This window comes from Lontra canadensis, unplaced genomic scaffold (assembly GCF_010015895.1).
Source record: "Lontra canadensis isolate GAN:19392208 unplaced genomic scaffold, GSC_riverotter_1.0 scaffold98, whole genome shotgun sequence".
In the NCBI taxonomy this organism is placed as follows: Eukaryota; Metazoa; Chordata; class Mammalia; order Carnivora; family Mustelidae; genus Lontra; species Lontra canadensis.
Genome location: NW_022631092.1, coordinates 5,161,163 through 5,183,650, shown reverse-complemented (window position 1 = coordinate 5,183,650; position 22,488 = coordinate 5,161,163).

The window sequence follows — 22,488 nt, the reverse complement described above, 5'->3', positions numbered from 1 at the left end:
TCCTTTGGCCGAATCACCCAGAAATGTGTTCTAGACTGAGGGACTCATCACCCCACTGGGTCAGTTAACCTTCTGTCCATCCAATTTCCAACCTGGTCACGTCTTTTGAAGTTGAGCCCCCCTACTTGCTCTTTTTCCCCTTCACTGTCATTTAGTGGGGTCTCAAAGAGAGATGCGTGTAGTTAACCTGCCATTTTTTTTTTTTTTTACTGGAAGTCTCTGTAACATATTTTTAACAAAAAAAACTTTATTGAGAGAAAATAAAATAAAATGCACCCCCTTTAGGTGTATAGTTCATGGAGTTTGAACAAGCACATCGCAGTCAAGATGTAGTACATTTCCATCTCCAAGACATTCCTTTGTTCCCCTCCTGTCAATCCTTACATCTCCTTCCTCACCCAGCCCCAAGGAACTACTGGTTTTGCCTGCCCTAGGATTTTACACACATGGAACATACAGTATGTCCACTTTGTGTCTGGCTTCTTTTTCCTAGAATAATGTTTTTGAGATTCTTCTAGAACGTTGTATAAATCACCAGTTTGTTCTTTTTATTGCCAAGTAATATTCTGTTATTTACAGGATCCACAGTTTGCTTATTCATTCATTCACCTGTTGGTGAGCATTTGGGTTGCTGCCCATTTTGATGAAGTGATGATGAGTGTTCATACTCAAGTATTTTTTGTGGACACACACTTTTGTTTTTCTTGGTTAAATACCTAGGAGTGGGGCTGCTGGATTGTGTGGTGACAGTATGTTTAACTTTATGACAACCTGCTAAACCATTCTCTAAAGTTGTTGAACTATTTTCAGCCCTCACTGGCAGTGAACAAGGGTTCCATTTGCTCCGAATCTTTGCAATATTAGTCTTTATTCCCCTTTCTGACTGTAGACATTCTGGTAAGTGTGTAGTGCTAGCTAATTGGTTTCCTTTGGATTTCTCTGATGGCTACTGATGTGGACCATCTTTTCATGGAGTTTGGTGACTTGCATGCTTTTTTGGGTGAAGTGTCTTTAAATCTTTAGCTCACTTTTTAACCCCTGGTTATCATCTTATTTTGTTGGAGAGTTGTTTTACATTTTAGAGTCAGGTCTTTTGGTCAGATAGTCCCTATGTGTATTTAAGCCTTGTGCTTCCCCCACTATTATTGTATTATAAGAAGTGCTTCATGTAATTACTTTGTTTGAAAACAAGATATTTAACAATTCTTAATATTCTGCCATATGCATGTGCCGTTATTTATTTACTAGGTTTTGCTGTTGAACACTTATGTTTCCACTTTTGTTTTGTGGTTGCTCTAATTACAGTACAGTGCATGTCCTCTTGCAGAAATCTCATTTGTTCCTTCAGGTAGATTCCTAGAAGCAGAGTAACAAAGTCAAAGGGTAGAACATATGAAGGGCTTTTTGGTATGTGTCACCAGATGGCTTCCCAAAAAGTGTGTACCAATTTAAAGCATCACCAGTAGAAGATAACCCCCCACCCCCACCTTTATACCACTGTTGCCAGCTTTGGGTACCCTTATTTGAAAATTTCTTTTTGCTAATTTAATGGGTGGACATGGTAGCTGGTTTTAAGCAGCATTACTTAAATTATTAGTGTGGTTGGACGCCTTTCCAAGTGTTCAGTCATCATTTGCTTTTCCTCCTCTGTGAACTGTTTATTCATATCTTTTGTTCTCAGATGACTTTCTGAGGCACGTTTCCCAACTCTGCAAAGAAGTTTCAGTGGGCGGAAGTGTTCAGTGTTGGAGGTAGGGGAGGAGAGAATCGGGCTGGCAGCTGACTAGGAAGCAGGGTGCTGGCTTGATGAGGCACCCCGGGCATCTGGGCACCCTGCACACTCCTTTCTCCTGTTCCTTTCTGTGACTAGCAAGAGGGCAACATGGAGGGGGGCCCGAAGAAGGAGGGACAAAACTTGCCTTCGGGGAGTTGAATGGTAACTTTGTTGCCTCCTGGAGTAGTTGATAAGCAAGGTCACCAGACAGGGTCAAAATGGCTCCTAGGCCTGCAAGTTTTGGTAGTGACCTCGACAAAAGAATTGCCAGGCCTAAATAATCAGTTTGTCTCTCAGGAGTGGGGATAGGGTGCAATGCTCAGTAACCAAAATGAATGTGAAGGTGCCCCCAGGCCTGTGGGGAAAAAGATGGTCACATGAGTTGTAATCCTTAAATTTCCCTGGATTTGGACTCAATCTGGTCATGCAGAATGTTCCCCGGAATATTTTGAGCCCAGGAGTGCCTCTTTCACTCTCCCAGTAAGTGCTCCAGTATAGAGGTGGGAGATATTCATCAACCATGTGTCTCTCAGATATTCATCAACCATAGTCTTTGCCTGGTCCTTCTAGGAGTCCTAAGGACATGTCTCCCATGTGTTCTTGATAACATTTATGGGGGTCCCTGAGAAACACCACACATAAGCCCACCAACAAGTCTTTCCCACATATCTCTGGGAACTCCCAGGGGCTCAGAGATGAGGGTTCTCCCAGTATTGCTGGGGTCCCCAAATAGTGTCTCACACCTGTACTTCAACATGCTCCCCTGCCTAGATATCCTGGGAGAACCCAGGGAGAGATCACAAACAAGACCTCTGCTTTCTAGTATAACCAGTGTTCCAGCTGGGGGCTCCCCAGGTTCTAGTGCCTCCCACTGGTCATCTGAACAGGCACTGCTAGCTCTTGGGGGTGATGATGTCCTCCTCTCATGGAAGACTTTGGGATGCCATAGCTGCAGAATAATTTGAAGCCAAGTGGGACAGAATCTATCTTTTTACTCTGTTGGGGAGGGAGTGGCCAAGCAGGGGTGGCCGTGACTCAATGTTTTACATAGTGTTAGTTGACAGGTCTTTCTATTTTTACTGACAGTTCTCCTGTTCTTAATGGGATTCTGATAGGAGTCTCTGTGGGCTGGGCCAAGAGATGCATGTGAATGACAGAATTATCCTTCTGATGATGACAGAGGCTCTGATGCTGGGTTAAGTTCACCACAGATGGCTGCTTTTTTCCCCCAGAACATACCCTTTCCAATCCATAGGCCTTCTTATAAATGGGCGTACTGTTCAAATTCTAGTTTAAGGATAAGATAAAGGGATTTATTATAAGATATTGGGTTGATGTGACCAAAGGTCAGGAGACCAGCCAGGAGAAATGCCTGACTGTTGGAGCAGAAGCCCACTGCTGGGCCCACCTGCATCTATGTCATGATTTCTGAGGCAAGGCCTAAGCAGTAGAATTTCTACCACAATTCCTACCAAGAACCAAATACCTCTGTCCCCAGTTCTGGTCTGGTGGCACATGGCTGCCACCTCACATTACTCATTTCCACTTTCTATCTGATGGGTGTGTCTGCTTGGTAGAAAGTAGGTCACAGGAGGTCTGGAAATGGATGTGGTTTTCTGTTCTCAGTCTCTATAGGGCAGGAAGGCATGTGAGAAGGGGTTTGGCATGAGTATTAGGTGAGTCATGGTGGGCTTCTTATGGACATGTCTACCAGCTTACCAGAAATACACAGACATGGCTGACCCTCAGCTTATGTTAGAACCATGATCAGGGATAAAGGGTTGTCATGGCTGCACAGTCCTTACATTCTGTGGAGGCTGTTGCTCTGGTATGAGGATTCACTCTCTCCATTTCTTGTGGCTATTGCTCCGTATTGGGTAAATGAGCTACTTAGAGTACCTTGTTTTGGTATTAAATAGTTAGACATGGGCGCCTGAGTGGCTTAGCTGGATAAGCATCTGCCTTTGGCTCAGGTCATGATCCCAGGGTCCTGGGATGGAGTCCCATGTTGGGCTAAGTGGGGAGCCTGCTTTTCTCTCTCTTCCCTGCTTATGCACTCTCTCACTATCTCTGTCTCTGTCTCTCTCAATTAAATAAATAAATAAAATCTTTTAAAAAACCAGACAATGTTACTAACTTCTCTTATTCTCATTGGTTGACTAAATTGATTCATTCATCAAATATTTACTGAGTGCCTATTATGTGTCATGCACTGTGATAGTATTTGGGATATTATAAAGAATATGATATAGTCTCTTTTCTTAGGGATCTTGCTGAATCACAGGCAAGAGGGACAAGGCACCAGGTTATTATGAGAGAACTGTGAATGCCGGGATAGAGGCAAGGCCAAGATGACGTGGTGGGGCTGGGGTAGTGGGATGGGTATTTATATTGTTTTAGGATTGAACACTGCAGTAAGTCCCAAAAGTCAGAGAGGATGGAGATTGGAAAGGCTTTCCTGGCCAAAGAGCCACATGTGCAAAGGAAAACTTAGGGAACACAGGACTCACGCAGGAAGGCCAAAGCACAGAGTCTGGGGTGGGAGTAGGGACAGACAAGGACAAAGGCATTGACAGGGTCAGGTCATGAAGGATGTGAAATTCTGTGATCTGAAATTTAGATTTCATCCTGAAGAGAATTCAGATTTTATTCTGGAGATAGCTTCCAAAGAGTTTTAAGGAGTAGAACAGTGGACTTAGATTTATGTCTTAGAAAAATAAGACAGCTATGTGGCAACCATGTGGAGTATGGACTGGAGGGGCCCAGGGAGAGCAGGTTGAAGAGCTAGTACGATGAGAAATGTTGAGACTTGAACTAGTGCAGTGTGGAAGGGGAGGTCAGGAGAGGTGGAAGAGATGTATAAAAGTTAGACTCCCCCCCCACCCCAAAACCCAGGACAGGTCTCATCTCCATAGGATGGTGGGAATGAAGCAAAGGGAGAAGTAGATGTGTTCAGAAGCAGATGTTTGAGGTGTTACCTGGAATCCCTCAAGACTAAAGGACTTAAACCTCCAGCCCCAGGGAGAATTGTCCTCAGCAGAAGACTGTTATCGTGTCCAAGGCCACACCACCCTCATGGATAGCTTACATTCGGTGTTGGGTTGACATCAGGGTACAAAATCCTCATCCTAGGCCCCCTGTCCTGCCTTGACACAACTCTGAGGCCACTTGGGGTTGGCTGAAGCCTTGGTTGACTCTTCACTGCAGCTCAACATCTTCTTTTTCCAATCGGGCTTTCCTCCTTTTCTCTCCACAGGTGGACGTCCCAAGAACCTTTTCTAGCACCTTATGCTACACTTCATCTAAGAGGCTGCTTCATGGGAAACCCAAACCTGGGTGACGTCCAACCTCTTGGTTTGTGAGCAGCATGGATAGTGACATCATTCACTGATACTTAGACTACAGAAAGAGGAGGTGGCTTGGGAGGGACACCAGGAGTTCACCTGTGGAAAAGTTGAGCTTGAACTTCCTGAGACTTCAGGGATGAGACTAAATTTCAAGGTTAATGTGTAGGCTGCAGGTGTAAATCTGGGAGTCATTAGTGTTCTGAGCATCAGTCTGTCTCACCTCGGGCTTTTGCATTTGCTATTCCCTTGATGCCTGTGTGGTTAGTTGGTTCCTCCTTGTCATTCAGACTGTAGCTTCAGATGTCAGCTTTTCCAAAAGGACCTCTTAGTCACCCAATCTAAAGTGCCACCCACTTCTTTGTTATCACGTCACTCTACTTTACCTTTCTGCATAGCACTTTGTGCTATCTGATCTATTCTTATTTGTATCTCTGTCCTCCCCCAAATGGAATGTAAGTCTCTAAAACAGAGGGTCCTTATGGAAATTGCTCACCCTTCTGCCCCTAGCATCCAGAAGAGTGGCTGGCTCATGATAGGTGTGTAATAAACATTGAACAATCCGCTGAACGAATCAGTTCTTTGTCTGCTGTGGGCACTTATTAGATGGTTTATTAGACTGAGCACCCCCCACATAATACATCAACTGAAATGACATCTGAGGTCCCCAAACCCTTTGTCTCCAAGTTTCTGGCATTCTCTGAAACAAAGCCTGCCTGAAATATGGCCATTTATGCTATGTGAACCCAGACCATCCCTTCCTTGGTCACCAGTCATTTCACCTCTTGGGCGATGATTCTTTCTCATTTTGTTTCCCCCTGCACCACTGGCTTGATTGGTGGTGATTAGCAGAGGGTAGTCCATTTATGTGAAACACCTGCTTCCCACCTGTGTCCTCATGAGCAGTCAGCTTTGGACCTAGTACAGGAAGCTGGTGGGTGTCCTTCATAGCTGAGTGGGCTTCCAGAATTTTCTCCAGGAGTCAAATCCAAACTGGCACCATATGGGTAACCATCTGTATGTCATTGTGCCAGCATTGCATCAAACACATCTGCCGGCTTGTGAAAGAGACCAGGGGAGGGCTGGGGCACCAAGGAGGATTGACAGAAAACCTGGCTCAAGAAGAAGGCTGAGCCAGACAGAGCAGTTTCCACTTTGTGAATCAGGTTGTCATTGAATTAGACTTCCTTCACTTGTTCCTGAAACCAGCAAACATCGACCTAGAAGGGTGTGTTCTTTCATTGCTCCCATCAACCCACTCTGAAGAGAGCAGATAAGTGTGTCAAAAGTTACTTTATCTAACCCAGGATGAAAACGCACCTCCTGGTGCATCAGGGTTCGCAGGGTAGGGGAACTAGACAAGATGGCGGCTGTGCTTATGCCTAGTCCCTGCATTATAGCCAAGTCATTCGTCCAACATCTAGTCAGGCTATGCAATGGGCCAATTACAAACGTTGTTCCTTGGGTCACTGATAAGATGTACAGAACCAAGAGTCAGCACATCTGATTGGATGGGACTGGGCTGATCACACCAGTCCAAAGTGCAGGGAAATCTCTGAGGTGAAGCTGAGGGTACTCTGCTTGAAAACACTCTCTAGTTCTGTGTGTGTGATTTGCACACATGGTTCTGCTATCTCAACCAGTCACTCAACAAGCTATTGTCCCATGGGGTTATTGGGTACTTTGTGACCTCCTCAGTTATGTTATTTGTTCTTTCGTGAATCCAACCATGTGATCCTTTTGAAACGCTTTTTAACTGTTACGTGCTGTAGTAGGCACAGGGGATCCAGGGTTGACTGCAACAGCATCCTTGCCTGGAAGGAGCCCAGATGGCCAGAGGAGATAGATGTGCAGATAATATACTGTACCAAGCCCCTAAGAAGGGGATCCTTACCCCAGACTTGGGGGAAAGAGGGATCAGAGGAGGCTTCTGGAGAGAGGTAGGACTTGAGCCAAGCTCCGAAGGAGGAATCGGGTTCAGTGAGGAGGGAGGAGAAGGGAAAGCATTCCAGGCAGAGGCAGCCGCATGTGTGAAGCCGCTGATGAGAGAAAGCAGAGCTCCCAGACGCCGTGAGCTGGCTGTCTGGCCATGACATTGGCGCCAAGAAGCTGAGGGGCAGATGTGGCGTTGGGACACCGCCCGAAGCACAAGGAGAGCTCTGAAAGGATGGATGGGAGACGGCAGAGGGTCAGACCTGAAATCTGTGGGCCATGATTCCTGCTGACTTTCACACGGAGGGCCCTGCTAGGCTGTGGCTGTGGGAAACCAGAATGGAGTGGGAGGGAGGAGGGTGGTGGAAGAGATCCAAAGGCAGAATTTGTCACTGATTGGTTGTGGAGGGGCTGAAGAAAAGGGCAAGGGTCCTGCTTTAGGCTTGAGGAAATGGATGGCCGGGGGGTGCCACGAACAAGGATGAGGCACCTCAGGGAGGAGCAGGTGGGAACACCATTTCCTCTTCTTCAGCCTCGGAAGGAGGCGTGGGTTGGCTCCATGGCTAAGAAGGAGCTGGGCAAGAGGCTTCACCTACAGGGACTCCGAGGGCCCTTCTGTCAGCAAGAAGCTGCTCTTAGAAACGAGACTGCTGTTGAATCCCCTTGGGAAGCCCGAAGGGGATGGGATGGCCACACGGAGCACTGACCAGTAGACACTGCCTGCACTGGGGTGCAGAAGGAGGCCACTGCCTGTGAACCAAAGGAATTATTTATGCTCTGGACGCGGACTGGGAGTGTGAGAAGGGGGTGCACGGCCCACACCTGCTTACACGGCGGGGCAGGTGGAGCAGGTAGAGGGCAGGGCTCTGGCTGGCACGCTCTGGAACACCCTGATCCCTTTGGAGGCCAAAGAGGTGGCCAGTTCTGACCGTGGCTAGCTGGAGACCCGAGTCCTAGCTCCTGGGTCATGTAGGCAGCAGAAGAGCCACTTGAAAGAGATCACGTGCATAGATTATACCAACACAGACCCCGCTTTCTCTGGAAAGCAATTTCAAAAACCACTTCATTCTCCACCTGCATTTGGCTAATGGCCTGATTATAGCCACACTAATAACCTTCAAACACTCTCAGGAGCGGCTTTGGCTCTGAAAGTTCCGCCTCCCTTCCTCCTTGCCCTATTTCATGCTTCTCTGGGACTGCAGTGACAACAGCTGTTTATTTCTCCCAGGGCCCGAGTTACTTGGAGGAGAGGCAGATGGCTGTGGGCTAATTCCTGAAGTATCCTTCTGGGGACCATCAGCCCCGGCTCCCCGGCCGACATCCCACACAGGACCACAGGTCAGAACACGAATGGTTGCCATGAATATGGATGCCATGGACGGAGACTGATTGCTTCTGTCCTGTAGGGCAAAACTGTCGCCCTGGGTGGGGATGACATTTTTGCTGAGATACAGGGTCTGACTGGGGGAGGAGTGTTGTCTCCTGAGTCCCAGGGCAAAATGTTTTAAGATTTAGGATACCGGCCTGAGAAAGGTGTTACTGTTCCGAGAGGGAGCGCGGAGAGGGGATTGTGTCTGCCGGACCGTCTTTCCATTCAGTTCTTTTCTCTTACCCTGACAGCACCCAGCTGGTGACGAGCCTGGATGGTTGGGGCTGCAGGAGGGTTTTTATGACAGGTGAGAATCTGGAATCTGCAGCAAGTTGTTGTTTTCCAGGGCTAAGGACCCAGGTGTCCTGGTTCCAGGAGTTGGCTGATAGTGCTCCCTCAGCTCGTTCCTTGACCCTCTCTTAGAGTCCGGATCCCACCCAAGCTCCATGGTTCAGCTCATGCCCTACCTGCCTGCTCCTTGGATCCATCTCTGATGAGTCCAGTCTTTTACTCTCTGAGGGGCTGCATCACTGCTACTGGCCACGGCTGGCCACGTCATTGCAGGCTGCTTCCTGGCTCTGCATGGGTCTCACCTGGGTCCTGAGACTGTGAGCACTGTGTGGTCAGAGACAGTGGCCTTGACTGTAGTTGGTCTCAGGTAGCCCTCGGTTAGTGCTGAGGAACCAGCATTCTAAGGGACGAGTCTCTAGGACCTCAGTGGGGCTGGTCACTATCACTGGATATTGTTATCCTGGGGCTGTCGGACAGCCTTCCCAAGAGAGACGCCACTGAAGATGGATCCATCTGCTTTCCTGGAGTGTCTCTGGGCATGGGAGCCGGACATTTCCTCCTCCTCCTGCCCTTCTGTAGCCGCTTAGTGGGTCTGTAGGATGCATTCTGAATTGGGTTTGTTACTAGGATGACTGACTTCCCACCTGGTGCAGCAGCCAGCCAGAGTGCTGCACTCTGGCCTAATTTCGATGGTCTGCTAGAGATAATACATATGGCACATGACAGTGATGGCCAGGAACAGTGATTACCTGCTCAGGGGCCCTGTCCACTCAGGGACTTCTATAGTCCTGTGCTTTTGCCCATGTCATTCCTTTCCTGAAAGATCTCTCTAGCATCTCTTTCATTAGTGTCCCCCTTGACAAATGCCTATGTACCCCGTAAGCCTCAGTCCAAATATCACCAATCCTCTGTAGTTTCTCCCAACCTCTGGCCTCCAGAATTCCAAAATAGTTTCTACTTCCTTTCACTTTAGCGCTTTTCACATGAAGCCATATTCATCTATGCGCCTATGACCCCCGGCAGACTCCTGGGAACTATTCAAGGGCACAGACTGCACCTTGGACGCCTTTCCATCCTCGACCCTAGCCTGACATATCATGAGTGCGTAATACACACTGTGCGATGGGCCTGAGTGAATTCTGATGCAACAGGGAGACCCTGGGATGTTTTAAGCAGGAAATGAGTGTATGTTGATAGCGCTTTTTGACCGAAGACAGGGATGTTACTGCAAACAGCCAAGGTCAAGCTCTGTATCTCAGCGAAGGCAGAGGCAATACAGATGGAGTGGAGCAGAACTGACAGGATTCGATGTGCAGTGGGGCTGGAGGCTGAAGGAGAGGCAGTCAAGGTCGGCTGCAGGCTGTTGGACAGTGGGCTGTGGAGTATCACCAAGGGAGGCAGTCATTTGGGAAGATGAAGAGAAGGACATGGCTGTGTCCCAGAAGTTCATGAAGGACTTCCCAAACCAAAGAAAAACTCAGAGCTTTTTTTTTTTTTCCCAAACAAATAAAACAAGGATCTCTCCAATGAGCAGAATCAAGTTGTAATGGTCGGCGCAGGTAGATTGGCTATTTGTGTCCTGGCTGGAAGGGAGAAGTACGCAAGCCCTGAGTCTGTGTCCAGGCATAAGTTGTAGCTAATTTCAACCGCTCGGTGTGAGGGCCAAGGCAGTGAGGAGGGTAAGAGCTCCAGCCCCTGGAGGGACAGGACAGGTGTTCATAAAGCCTCTGTGTGCACCTTGAAGGTGACACACTCGAACTACTTCCTCTATAGAAAGTGAGATGCGATTCGGGTTTTGAAAGCAATGTCTATCTGTTACCAGGGATGATGGCCTGGGTTAGATAGCCACTAATCTGAGCTGTTTGCTTGTCCCTCAGATCTGGAAATAGCAGCTGAGTGACACGAGGAAGCAGCTTTCTGTGGTGGGGGCTGTGCTGGGCTTCTTCCAAGGACACTGGGAGACGTAAGTCACCTTTCAGACTTGAGTGGGAGGTGGTATTTCAGGTTGGTATGTATACACGGGACTCTAGCATCACGGTTCAGACAGGTGTGTGGCATGGAAACACATCTCCTTGGGTATGTTTTTATTACATTCATGGCCAAACGAACCCAGTTTTCTTCAAAGTGTAATGTTTCCTGGTGACATTTCAATAATTGCTTTGACATGATGAGAAACGGGGCTGTGCTAAATGTGTGTGCTTTTCCGAGGCAGGGTCGAAAGGGGTCCACGATGGAGGTAAGAGAGGTGAGAGAGAGAGGTGAAAGGTGAGTGCTGAGAGCTGGTGAATGTTACAGGAATGTAGAACCCGGGCCATGTTTCCTCATAGAGAACTCTGTTTCTTCTCTAGGAGATTGTGCTCAGATGCCCAGCGTCTAGGCACCCTGGACCTCCCTTAACAGATGACGTTGTAAATTTTCAATGAATTTGTTCTGGAAAATTTCATAGAGAGATGAATTTCATATGGATATGAATTTAGAATTCTGGGCAAGAAAAATTTATTCATCATTTAGGTACTACCCCTGAGTTAGAGACAGTGTAAGGCTCTGTCATTGGTATCAATAATATCCTTGCCTGTTACAGCCCCCCTTTGGGAACATCAGTGCAGGTATGCCTGAAGGTAACTTTAATAAACAAAATGAGGGGTTCAGCCTCGTGAGCTTGGGGACCCTCTGCCAGCAGCCTGACTCTTCTGATGGCACCAACAGTTCCAGAAAGAACAGGGAAGTGATCTCCGCAACAGAGGTCAATGCTGTCACAAAGCCCTTGTATTTATTTCACCTGGAAGACCTGCAGAAGGCACCTCAGAGTCTTGGGCTCTCAAACCGGACCTCAGATGTAGAATTTGGTATGAATTAATATTACTAATGAAACTTGCATGATTTTAGAGCTCCTCTGAAGATCATTTATCCTTCCCAAGGGATAGTGGAGCAGGTTAGGAGCACTGAGGGCCTGGAAGAGGGCAACCTTGGGTCCATCGTGCTGAGAACCCCCAACTGACAGATTCCTACATTCCAAGGCTGCACGTGTCCTGGGACCACCGCATGGCTTTCGCGACCTCCCTGTATCACAAAGCTGTGTCATTAGGAATACTTGTGTTGATGACATTTCTGCAAATAATTCCATTCCACATGTTTAAAACCAACAAAAGCATTTATGCTTCAAGGTGCAGGAAACATTCTATGAAATTACGGATCTGTCCTAACCTGTCTGCTTCTTTAGTGGTACACTAAAGGAATGACCTTACTGTGTTGGGGACCTGGGTTCTTCTGCTATAAATCGTCATCTTTTATTTTATTTCTATTGTAGATTCCAGGATGATGCTGTTTGATGAAGGCTCAGTATGCACTTTTTGGGGAAGAGAACAACAGGATCTCTCTTTGTTCTTGGGAACTCCATAGGTGGCAGGCCAGTGTGTATAGGTGCCCACATTTATGCGGCCGAACGGGGACTATCTAAATGGGTTTTATGGGACTTGGAGGATATGTCCTAAATAGAAAAACAGGAAGAATAAAACCTGTATTGCTTTTGTGAAAAGGAAAGCAAAAAGGTGACAAGAGAGCCACAAACAAAGGCGAGCTGTCCTTAGCTGTGTTCAATGGAGACTGGAATTTGGTTAAGAGCCCCGTTCACCTTGAGCCCCACAGAGGGGTCTGATGACTAAAAAATTAAAGGCATATGTGCACAGACTGCTTCCCAGAGAGGCGGTCCCACCAGATGGCCCTTGAAGGCCAGAGAGGGCGCTTCCAGCCATCTTGGACCCCTTCCCACAGTGGAACAGGGCAGATGAGAAAGAGATGTGAGCAGAAGTCATCCAGCCTAGGGTTCAGGTCTGTGCAGAGCACCACACACACGTTGGCTTCCAAATGGGACTGGCTTTTATTTCTAGAAGTGGTGGAGGTGGTGGAGGATGTTTCATTCCAGCCGTACTTCTGAGGACAATCTGGATGAAGCTGGAGACTGGCATGCCCACCCCCTCTCACTGTTGTCTTTAGGCCACTGAAGGGTGAACTCTGCTCAGGAGCCCTTCTCCATCCCAAGGAATGTTGGCTGGTAGTCTGTCCTCTCCTCATCCTCAGTCCCTCACCTATGGACCTTCAGGTCACCTCTCCAGAGTCCCCTGGGATAAGGACTTTAGTCCCCACCTCCTATGTTCTTCCTCCATTCTGCCTCCCCCTGTAATCCTAAGTGGCCTCAATATCCACTGGGACGACCCTTACCTGCTCCATTCTGGCCTGCCTCCTCCTCTCCAGTTCCACTACTCCCATGGCCTGATCCCAAATTGCTCCACCTCTGAAATTATAATAAAGTCTGAAATGCCCTCTCAAACATCACCTCCTATCTTCCCCCCTCCCACTGCCTTTATTCTCAGGAAGTCTGCTCCTAGCCTGCCAGCTCTGTTCTCATGCCCCTTGGAGCAGGTCTTAGGTGTTCTGACCCCACAGCCTTCTTCCATCCTGATTTGATCCCTCTGAAACATCCTTATCTCTTCTCTCCCTGTCCAACCCCCATGTTTGTTGAGTTACTGTGGAGCTTTATAATCTCCCCCAGCATGTTGTGAGTCTGTCCCCTCTCTCCCTCTTTACTGCCAGGCCCTGCCCTGGTTTGAGACATCATGATACCTCTTTGGTCTGTAGCTCTGACCTTGCTTCTTCCTTCACCATCATTGCAGGCCTCCATATACTGCATGCTCCAGTCAGGGGTCCACTCATGGCTTCCTAAATAGGCCAGAAAATTTCATGCCACCCTCTTCCTCTCTTCCTCCTACACTGAATGAGTTGCATTTTATGTGTAGCTGTGCCCCTCTGCCCTGTGTCTCAGTTGGTTGGTTACATGTCTGTATCTTCTACTGGAAGTTGTGGTCTTTGAAGACAAGGACCACTTTTACTCAACCGTATAAGCTTAGCAGCTAGCTCAATGCCTGTTACATGGCCAATGTCAATAAATATTTATAGACTTAAATGTCCCAGGATGTACCTTCCATTAGAACTGCCCCCTGGGTTATTTGTCAGGTCAACTACCAAATCCTGCCTTATTCCCATCTATCTTCTTTGGGAGGGGGGAATGCTCTCCTGCTGTCTGCCAATTCCTCCTTCCTCTGTGGGGCCAATTGCTGGGTGGTCCTTTCCATTCTGCCATAACATGAGGCTGGGTTGTGGACAGGGTGGGAGGGGCAGCAGGGAACAGGGGAATGGCCTGGAACACTGCGTGAGTGAACTGGCAGAAGTTCTGTGGGCTTTGCCAGATGGTACCATGTGGGAGAGCCAAAAGGAAAGTTGGTTTTCTCCAGCCCAAGGCTCAGACTCCTGAGTGCAGTCACAAGCCTTAATGCTACAGGCTTAGGAGGGAGAAGTATCAAGGTCCCCTCTGCCTTATGCCTGACCAGGAAGGGGCCTGGTGGATGTTGTGTGTGCTCATGTATGTGGATGTTGCCAACCACTGAGCATGTCCAAAGAGCTCATGACATGATCCACAGTGGGACAAGAGGAGCAGCCTTTGATTCAATTTGTAATTTATTGTTTGGTTTGATCTCAGTGTTTTCCCTTTGTTTCTGACCTGATGAATTCATCTGCAGGCTCGGTGGGTTCAAGCTGGCAAAGTTTTGCACACATAGCATTTAACTACTCAATAGATCGGCTCATGGTCATGCGCATGAGTGTTTGCAGGCATACATGGAGTCTCCTTGACCCCCAGGTGAGGGGCCTTTCTTCCAGAAGGCGAACCCAGGATTGGTTGCTTTGTGAGAGTAACAAGCAGAGAACCAGTGGAGGGGGATGGAATTGGTTTAAAGAAATTCTGGGTGTAGCCAGGCTGCAACACATAGGCCTTTACCCTCCATCTTTGGTTGGAGAAGGAGACAGGAATTACATGTCTTTTTTGAACTTCAATCAAACCCTCTTCCCATACAGTTCTCAGGATGAAAGACCCATAGGAAGCATCTAGTCCAATGGCTCACATCTGACTGTGTTATCAGAATCACCTAAGATTACATTTTCTCCAGTTTTACTGAGATTTAATTAACATATCACATTGTATTATCTTTAGGTGTACAACATAATGATTTGATATATGTATATATTGTGGAGTGACCACCACAATAAGTTTAGTTCTTTCTTAGCAAATTCCAAATATATAGTACAGTATTGTTAACTGTAGTAGATTCCCCAGAATTTATTTTTCTTATAACTGGAACTTTGTACCTTTTGATCACCTTCATCCATTTCCCCCATCTCCCATTCCTGCCTCTGGCAATCACCAATCTGTTCTCTGTTTTTGTGAGTTTCTTTGTTGTTGTTGTTTTTTTTTTAGATTCCACATATAAGTGAGATCATACAGTCTTTGTCCTTTCTGTTGAATTATTCCACTTAGCATAATATCCTCAAGGTCCATCAGTGTTGTCTCATATGGCAAAATTTTCTTCTTTTTTATGGCTCAATAATATTTTATATGTGTTTTCTTTATTATATTATTATTTATTATATATATTTCCTTTCTTTGCACATTTTGTTTATCTGTTCATCCATTTAATGGACACATAGGTTGTTTCCTTGTCCTGGGTATTGTCAATATGCTGTAATAAACATGGTAGTGCAGATGGCTCTTCAAAACAATGATTTCATTTCTTTTGGATATATACTCTGAAGTGGGTATATATTGCTGGATCATATAGGAGTTCCATTTTCAATTTCTTGAGGTAGATCTATACTGTTTTCATAGTGGCTGCACCAATTTACATTCCCACCAACAGTGCTCAAGGGTTCCTTTTTCTCCACACCCTCACTAACTTTCATTATCTCTTATCTTTTTTTTTTTCTTTTTATAATTTTATTTTTTATAAACATATAATATATTTTTTCCCCAGGGGTACAGGTCTGTGAATCACCAGGTTTATACACTTCACAGCACTCACCATAGCACATACCCTTCCCAATGTCCATAATAACAGCAATCCCCTATGAGTAGCAATCTTGAGCCCTTTTCATGTATTTGTTGCCCCTTTTCATGTATTTGTTGCCCATTTGTATACATCTTCTTTGGAAAAATGCCTATTGAGTTCCTCTGTCCATTTTTAAATTGGATTTTTTTTTTGTTGTTGTTATTGAGTTGTTTGAGTTCTTTATATATTTTGGATACTAACCACTTATGGTTGGCAAATATCTTCTCCCATTCACTACGTTGCCTTTTCATTTTGTTGATGATTTCCTTTGCAGTGCAGATAGGATACTCACTGAAAATGGAAATTCCCAGGGTTCTGCTCAAACCTCCTGATTTGGAACCTCTGGAGGTGGGGCTTGGCATTCTTTATTTTCAACATTTGCCTCAGGTGGCCTGAGGTACCATGAGCTGCCTAAGGCCACACAGCTATTGGTGGCAGATCCAAGACCAGAACCAGAGTCTTGTGACTCCATCAAGGGCATTTCTCTTACAGTTTGAATGTCCCTAGGGCTTAAAGCTTTGGGAAACAAGGCTTATATTGGATGCAGGAGAGTGTGTTGAGTGGATTTCTTATCCAACAGACTACTAATCCACCTAATTTAATTAGTTCCTTACAAGGCAGGGCTCAAGGGCTTGAATTATTGACATAGACATAGACCACTTGCTCTGACATAGTTGACATAGACCACTTGCTCTGGGATGACCTGTTACCTGCTGACCCTGTCCTTGCAACTACGTAGGATTTCAAAGTCCTCTGTGCCTACCTCCACCCACGCTCTCTGGGGACCAGCCCTGCTCTCTTGGTGACTTAGAAAAACAGGCGTGGATTTCTTTCTGATCTATAGCTGTCTCATCTCCCATCCTTCCTCCCTCTCTCCTTCCTTTCTTCCTCCTCTTTGTCCTCTTCCTTCCATCCCTCCTCTCCTCCCCCCTCCTCCTCTCCCATTCTCTTTCTCTCTCTTCTTTACTGGAATGTGATCCAGATATCATACAATTTACTCATTTATTTTATTATTTTTAAAAGATTTTATTTATTTATTTGACAGAGAGAAAGATCATAAGTAGGCAGAGAGACAGTCAGAGAGAGGAGGGGAAGCAGCCTCCCCGCTGAGTGGAGAGCCTGATGCAGGTCTCGATCCCAGGACCCTGAGACCAGGGCCAGAGAAATTTACTCATTTAAAGTGTACAAGTCAATGTTTTTTAATATATTTATAGAGTAACTGTGCAACATCACCACAATCAATTTTAAAATATTTTCATCACCCCTAAAAGAAATCTCATAGCTATTAGCAATGACTTTTCTGCCCCCTCTTATGGCCTACCCTACCTAGCTCTAGGCAATCACTAATCTACTTCCTGTATCTATAGATTGGTCTCTTCTGCACATTACAAATAAATGGAATCATATAATATACGGTCCTTTGTGACTAGCTTTTTTCACTTAGTATGTTTTTCAAGGCTCATCTGTGTTGTACTATGTATCAGTTCTTCATTCCTCTTTATGGCCAAATAATATTCCATTATATGGATATATCACATTTTGCTTATGCATTTATCAGTTGACAGACATTTGGATTATTTCCATTTTTGGTTATTATGAATAATGCTATAAATATTAGTGTCTAATTTTTGTATGGTCAGATGTTTTCATTTTTTCTGGGTGTATACTGAGGAGTGGAATAGCTGGGTCATACAGTAATTCCATGTTTAACCTTTTGAAGAAATGCCAAAATGTTTTCTGAAGTGGCTGCACCTTTTACATCCCCACCAGCAGCATATGAGAACTCCAGTTTCTCCACATCCTCACCAACACTTGTTATTATCTGTCTCTTTCATTAAAGCCTACCCAGTGGGTGTGAAGTGGTATCGCACTGTATTTTTGATTTGCATTTCCCTGATGATTTATGGTGTTGAGCATCTTCTCATGGGTTTGTTGAACACATTTTCTTTGAAGAACATCTATATTAATCCTTTGCCCATCTTTTAATTGTGTTGTCTTTTTATTACTGAGTTTTAAGAGATATATACTATAGATATAAGCACCTGTCAGTTGTATAATTCTCAAGTATTTTCTCCCAGTCTAGAGATTGTCTTTTCTCTTACTTGATGGTATCCTTTGAAGCACAAATGTTTTTAATTTTGATGAAGCTCAATTTCCTAGTTGTTGCTGTTATTTGCATTTCTGGTGTTATATAAGAAACGATTGCCTATTCCAAGGTCATGAAGATTTGTCTCCATATTTTCTTCTAAGAATTTTACAGTATTAATGTCTTTGATCCATGTTGAATTCATTTTTATATGGTGTGATGCACGGGTCCAACTTCATTCTTCAACTTTATTTAGTTGTTCCAGCACCAGTTTTTGAAAAGACAGTTCTTTCTCCCACTGAATTGTTTTGGTACTCCTGTTAAAAACCAACTGACCATAATATATGGACCTATTTTTAGACTCTTGGCTCTATCCCATTGACCTACATGTCTATCTTTACACCAGTACCACACTGTATTGATTACTCTAGCTTTATAGTAAGTTTTGAAATTGGGTACATTGACTTTCTGCATCTACTTTTCAGCGCACACAGCAAAGGCTGGGATGTGGCCCAAGTGGAAGGGCCTGAGTAGGTGGGTTGAGGGTGTGTAAGGAGAGGTAGGTCTCTGGGAAGCAGAAGGGATTGAGATTCTGGAGGCCTAGTTTTTTAATCCATAGGCCTGTGTAACCTTATGTAAGTCGGTTCATATTTCTGGGCCTCTGTTTCCTGTTCTGTAGAATGAAGACTCCAGGCTGGTTGATTGTTAAGGGAATTTTTAATTCTAATAGTCAGGAGGCACAGGAGACTCAGTTTCCATAGGCAAAGTCTACCACAGGACCTCCCTGATGTTATGGCCGAGCGTTTGTTAGACATTCACTCACATGGAACTTAGGTATGAGACAGGAAATGTACAAGATGATTCTGGGTTATTTTGCCATATCATATAGTAACAAAGCTATCAAAGACTTCCAGGCTATATGTAAAGGACTCAGGAGCCAACATGAAGAGGCTCTTACCCCACATGGGACACTTTGGATATCAATATCAATATCGATATCAATATCAATAAAGATAATAAATGAGATATAAATGAGATTAAAATACATCAAATATATTTAAATTCATGAATTCATAATGATATTTATAAACCTTCAATTATTTGGAACTTTTGGATTTTGAGGTCTCTAACCAAGAGAACCCCAGGTCATCTCTTCCTCGTGGCTTGGGTTTCATGGTTGTACTGCTCTACCCTAGATCCCTATGTCCCTGGGGTCTGTCCCACACTTTGCTTCAGGTATAGTTTATCACTTCATTATTCTGTGTTAATCTATTTGCAAAAAGACTGGGAAAGCTCCAGAGGTATTGGTAGTGGTCTACAAAGCACTACTTGTTAACTGAATAAATAAAGATTCACTCTGATTTGCACCATTGCTTCCCTTGGCTTCCGAGTGAGTAGCTTCTGGTAGATGAATAATCACTCATTCTCTTCAGTGTGCATGTTTTGTCATCATGTGCTCTCTCAGACGAGCCCGGGGGTTTGGGGGACTTAAAAATGACTGTTTACTGAAGAAGTTGTGGCCAACAAGCCTGTGGCCTGGCTGGGAGTAGGGACCTGGACTCTAGACCCTGTTCCTTGACCTCCTCTCTGCCTTCTGCCTCAGGACCCGTTTCTTTATGCTTAAAAACAAAACATCAGGAATGTTCTACTGATATATGCAATAGTGTGCTTTGTGCTAAGTGAGGGAAGCTTCAGAAGGGCACATACTGTATGATTCCCATTCTGTGACTCTCAGAAAAAGGCACAACTTTGGGGTCAGAAAACAGATACATAGTTGTCAGAAGCAGGTGAATGAAGAGAGGGGATTAGCTACAAAGAATCATAGGGAACTTTTGGGGGTGACAGAATTACTTCTTATCTTGGTTTTTGATGGTGGTTACATCACTGTGTCAGTTGGCCAAAATTTATAATGCTGTATCTAAAAAGAGCGAATTTTACTGTGTGTAAATTATACTTCAATAAACACAAAAATGCAGGGCACCTCGGTGGCTCAGTCAGTTAAATGCCTGCTTTTGGCTCAGGTCATGATCCCAGAGTCTGGGGATCAAGCCTGAGTGGGGAGCCTGCTTCTCCTTCTCCCTCAGTCTCTTCCCTGTTCCCCACGTGCACTCTCTCATGCACACTTTCTCTCTCAAATAAATCATCTTTAAAAACAAAACAAAACGCACAGGGACACTTGGGTGGCTCAGTGGGTTCAGCCTCTGCCTTCGGCTCAGGTCATGATCTCAGGGTCCTGGGATCGAGTCCCGCATCGGGCTCTCTGCTCTGTGGGGAGCCTGCTTCCCCCTCTCTCTCTGCCTGCCTCTCTGCCTACTTGTGATCTCTCTCTCTCTGTCAAATAAATAAATAAAATATTAAAAAAAAACCCCATGAAAATGTGAGCCATGTGCACACACACCCTCACTATGTAATTTGTAAATGTCTAAGGTCCCCCTCAGGGTCAGGATTCACTGGTTCTCCACTGATGGTCCACTCACAGACAGGGTCACAGGAAGAGATGCCCAGGCCTCATCTCGTTTTAAAACTTCCTTCTTCCCCAACTCAAAACGATCTTCCTGGGATGTAATGGGCAAAGGAGGAAAAACAGGCTTCTTTCGTTCGGTTGGACATTTTAGGAACAAGGCCAGTCCCTCCACGGACATACGTGCGTCCGTGGGCATGCTGACCGTTCTCAGAGGACAGGCCTCACCCAGCCGTGCGTCCTAGACCTGAGCTCTGAATCATCGGCCTGAAATGGCATATTTCTGAGAAAGAGCTCAGAATCCAAACCCTAATGAAACAGCCTCGGAGGCCTGTCAGGTGGGTGGGGATCTAGATGGAGAAAGAGGGCTTCTGCTTCCATTTTCCATCCAGGGTCTGAGGGAGGAGCTCCCAGGAGTCTGGGATCACTGAGGCCATCCAAGTGACATATGGCGAGGGAACCAGGTTCTGGCAGGAAAAGGAGCGCAAGGGGCTGGACCCCGGCAGGGTTACATTGCTACCTGCACAGGCCAAGATACCACAGCCTGCCTGCCGGCAAAAAGAGCCAACTGTCTGTCTGTCCGGGGCCTGGCTGCAGGGAAAGCTGCCTCGGAGGGATCTACAAATGTGTTCCCCTGCCTCTCAGTGACTTTCTCAGATGCAGCGATAGCTAATACCAGCTCCGGTTTCATGGGCATCTACTATGTGCAGGGCACATCTCATTCACGACAGCCTTAAGATTTTAAAATTCCTTTTTTTTTTTTTAAGATTTTATTTATGTATTTGTCAGAGGGAAAGCGCATCAGCATAAGCAGGGAGAGTGGCAGGCAGAGGGAGAAGCAGGCTCCCTGTTGAGCAGGGCATCTGACCTGGGCTCGATCCTGGGACCCTGGGATCATGGCCTAAGCTGAAGGCAGACGCTTAACTGATGGAGCCACCCATTTGTCCCAGGACTTTAAAATTCTTATCCTGTTTTACAAATGAGGGAATGGACCCTCAAGCCGAGGATATGTGGCTCAGCCTTGGCAATCAGGGGCTGTCTCTCTCTTTCGTCTGTTGAAATAATCCAGACCTGACCAGGCTAGCTGCAGGGCCCTGGGGGGACAGAAGCCACGCTTGAAGGGAGCAGGAGCATAACAGCGAACTCTGGTCCTGATGGAGCTCATGTCAAGCTACATCCCCCACCCTGAGCCCCTTTAGAACAAGTCACCCCCCTGTAGCTTCTCCTTGGCCAGGGAGCCCTGCCCCTCGGTGTATGGGGTTAGGGACAGGCCCTGTAACCCCATGGCAGGTGCCGAAGGGCTGGGTACAGGGAAAGGGGTCCAGCTTCATGCACAGGAAGTCCAAGTAAGGGAAGCCAGGAGATCAGGTCACGTGGACGCTTCTGCTCAGGAAGGCAGACTGAGTGAAAGCACACCATGAGAACTCAGAGGCCCAGTGGCAGACATGCCCCTCAGAATACCTCCTGGTTGCTTCTCCAAGCCACAGAGTTTGGAGGCTGCCACATCCCAGAAAAGGTCCTAAGAGATGGGTGTTGACCCCCTGGAAGCTGGGACTAATGAGCAATTGGAGGCTGGCACCAAGGGAAGGGATAGCCTCATGGCCTTTGCATCAGGGTCCCCAACAGTGAGTGGAGACAAGAGGATTGCAGTGTGGAGCACAGACATCCCTGGTGGGCACAGCTTTTCGTGTTCTAACTGGCAGCCCCAATCCCTCCTCCACCTTGCACCTGAGCAGACCTCTGTTCTTGGTGGTCCAAAGGATACCTAGACGGTGGTCGCTTGTTAAAGAAAGGTTCTGTAAATAAGCCAGATTGCTTTGCTGGGTAGGAGGAGTTCTGGGTTCCCTGGAGGTGGTGGCCTTGATCCAGGAGGACAGGGAAGCAAGGTTTTCTTGTGGTGGGCCAAGACCTGACAGCGGGATACCCTATAGACTTGATTCAGGCGCTGTGGCTGGGTGGACTTGGTCTTGACTGTGTGAGGCAGGAAGTCCCACTCTGGGAGGTGGCCCAGGGGTTTGGAGAAAAGTTGATTCCCTTGCAGGTGTGACTGAGGACCCATTCCTATGCCTTTAAGATCACTGCTACCTTCAGAAGCAAGGTTTCTGCCACTGAAGCAAGCTGCTAGGTACCAGCCCTGTTGTTAATGTAGAGACTGCAGGCGTGTGGCTCCTTTTCCCCCTCACTCTTGTCCTCTTCTTGTAAACCTGACTTCCAGGCTCTCAGAACCCTGCTGCTTCAGTATTAGTGGGAGATGGGATTGTCTGTCGCTTAGGAAACCAAGGCTCCCTGTAAGCAG